Below are 3,378 nucleotides of genomic sequence, written 5' to 3'. Positions count from 1 at the left end.
TGGTCTGCTGATCTGAGAGAACGTGGTGGAACATACGACTGGAGCAGATCAGTAAGATAGGAGGGGGCAGAGCTGTTAAGTGATTTATAGACATACAAGAGTATTTTGAATTTGATTCGAAAGTGAACCGGAAGCCAGTGTAGGGAGGCCAAAACAGGAGTAATGTGCTCTCTTTTGCTTGTGCTGGTCAAAAACCGGGCTGCTGCATTTTGGACCAGTTGGAGTCTAGCTATGGAGGTCTGACTGATACCAAAAAGGAGTGAGTTGCAATAGTCGAGCCTGGATGTAATGAATGCATGAATTACTGTCTCCAGGTTATTTCTGGACATTATGGGCTTCAGCTTAGACAGTTGCCTCAGCTGGAAAAAGCAGGATTTAACAATCATATTTACATGATTGTTGAGTTTCAAAGAAGGGTCAAGTATCACTCCTAGATTAGTGACTCTTTGTTTCACTAACGGTGACAGAACGGATAGGTCGATGCAGTGGTTGGTGATTGTGTCATTGGGAGGAAACAGCATAACTTCAGATTTCTTCTCGTTGAAACTCAAGAAATTTAAAGCCATCCAATCTCTGATGTCAACCAGGCAGTCCAGTAACGGTTGAATAGAGCGAGTACCGTTGAGTCTGAGGGGGAAGTAGATTTGGCAGTCGTCGGCGTAGAAATGAAAAGGTATGTTATGTTTCCTGAAAATAGCACCTAGTGGCAGCAGGTATAAAGAAAACAAAAGAGGACCAAGGATGGAACCTTGCGGTACCCCCCATTTAAGCGCTGCCGAGGCTGAACTAAAATCTTTGATGGAGACACAAAAGGACCTGTCAGCGAGGTAAGATCTAAACCATTCGAGGGCTGACCCAGTGATGCCCACCCACTGCTCTAACCTCGCAATGAGGATCTCGTGGTCGATTGTATCAAAGGCAGATGTGAGGTCCAGTAAGAGAAGGAGCACAGAATCACCAGCGTCTGTGAATAGGAGAATGTCGTTACAAACATTGAGAAGAGCAGTTTCAGTGCTGTGGAGAGGTTTAAAGCCAGACTGGAATAGCTCTAAGATGGCATTATCCTCTAGAAAGCATTTCAGCTGGGACTCCACTATTTTTTCCAGTAGTTTAGCGACAAATGGGAGTCTGGAGACAGGCCGGAAGTTGGACATGACTGAGGGGTCAAGGCTAGGTTTTTTCAGGAGAGGTTGGACAGCAGCATGTTTAAAAGTTATTGGCACCACACCTGAGGCTAAGCTGCTGTTCACAATGCCAAGAACAGGAGGGCCCAGAACAGGAAGAAGCTCCTTCAGGAGTCGAGGGGGGACAACGTCAAAAGGGGAGCCAGATGGCTTCATGCTGCACATGACCTGCTCCAGGGAAGACAGAGAGATGGGCTCGAAGTGGTCAAGAACAGCAACACAATGAGATGGGATGGACGGATCATGAGCAGGTGGAGAAATGAGTGCCCGGGTGTTTGCAACTTTTTCAGAAAAGAAATGGAGAAAGTTTTCACACAGCTCAGTTGAGGCTTCTAGAGGTGAAGGTTCACTGAGGTGTAGAACTGAGTTCAGGGTGGAAAAAAGGGGTGTTGGATGTTGGTAAACTCTGCTTTCTTAAATCAAAGGTCACTGCAACAGTCTACCAAAGTGTTTTAGAGGTCTTCATGATGCATTCTGCTGAGGATCTGTATGGAGATGCAGATTTCATCTTCCAGCAGGACCTGGCCCCTGCCCATGCCACCAGAAGCAGCAAAACCTGGTTTGATGGCCACACCACAGTGCTTGACTGGCCAGCCAACTCACTGGACCTAAACCCCATTGAGAATCTATGGGGTATTCTCAAGAGGAAAATGAGGGGCACCAGACACATCATCAAAAAAGAGCTGACGGCAATCCTCAAGGAAATCTGGAGGTTATGAATATAACCAATGTTCCCTGAGGGAAGGAAACGAGGTACAACATAGTAGTATGGGGATTGCGCCCTCGCGAGACCAACCTGAAGAAATTCCTTTCAACACGCCTGTCACGGCTAATGAGACTACTGCATACACAGGAGGCCCCGCCCTCCTGGCCTATAAATATGCAGCGTGGTCTCATTTCTCTAATCTGCATGCACTTTACAAAGCTTCTGGAGCATTGAGGGGCTGACTTGTGTTGTACCTCGTTTCCCTCCCTCAGGAAACATGAGTTATATTCATAACCTCCAGTTACCTTTTGGTCAGTACACTCGTACAACATAGTAGTATGGGGACCTACCATCACACCCCGAAAATGAATATGCAGAAAAACTTTGACAACAAAGTCCTGACAAGTGGGAGGATGCTCATCTCTCCTGTGCTGAAAGAACAGCCTGGGTGACGTCACGAGTTGTTACGTCCAAGCTGTAGAATTTTATGAATGTATGAGGAGACGGCAGAGCATATGTCTGCCACTGGGATTCCTTTAAATAATGCCCATGAAGTGGCCATTGAGTGTGCATGCACGCTGCCGGGTGCGTTTACCCTTAAGCTCAAGATTTATTTATTTTTTCATTTACCCTTTATTTATTCAGGTAGTCTCATTGAGCCACAAGAACTTATTTTCAAGAGAGACCTGTTTTAGGGAGCAGATAAGGGTTAAGGGCCTTGCTCATTGGCCCAGGGTGGGGCAAATGAGGGTGGGGGCAGGTTTGGGTGCTTCACCTACCCCACCCACATTTTTGATGTTGTCGGTACCGGGGCTTGAGCCGGCGATCTTCTGATCACAGGCCTACCTTCTCTAACCTCTGCACCATCACTCCCCATACAAATAGCCTCTACAACCCAGTGAGAGAGACGTTGTTTAGATAGAGCTTTTTCGGCCACAGAGTTAGCAAAACACACAAACAGCTGATCGGTTTTGCGCCAGCTTTTTGTCCGATCGTATTAATACGCAGCCCACGCACGGCAGAGAGCGTTCATGCGCCCAAGGCCAGATTGACCAAATGGGCAACTGGGCAACTGCCCAGGGACCCATGATCTCTAAGGGGCCCAGTGCAGTGAGGGCACAAGCAGAATATCTGGTTATCTCCTGCTTTACTTGGAGCCCTGCGCTGCACAGACTGCAGCACTTGCGCTGCATTTCTGCAGCCCCGCCTCCTCCCAGCGCGGCTGTTGCAGCGCTCGTTTTTTTTTTTTTCATTCGGATCCTCGACGGCGCAACCTGTCAATCAACTCAGAAGGCGTGTCAGTAACTGACCAATTGACGACCTCAATTATTCCCGAAGGTAAACGCCCCTTACCTGCTGACAAGCTCATCAGTTTTTTATTTATTTATTGAGAAACATTGTTTTTATTAAAACAATAAGTTTGTATCTGTTGTGAGAGGATTTTAGCAGTTTTGCAGATTTTTAATCTACTTAATGAAGAATATTATG

The sequence above is a fragment of the Nematolebias whitei genome, chromosome 2 (genome assembly GCF_014905685.2).
Source record: "Nematolebias whitei isolate Nwh7 chromosome 2, NemWhi1, whole genome shotgun sequence".
In the NCBI taxonomy this organism is placed as follows: Eukaryota; Metazoa; Chordata; class Actinopteri; order Cyprinodontiformes; family Rivulidae; genus Nematolebias; species Nematolebias whitei.
Note: the sequence above shows the minus strand (reverse complement) of the source record.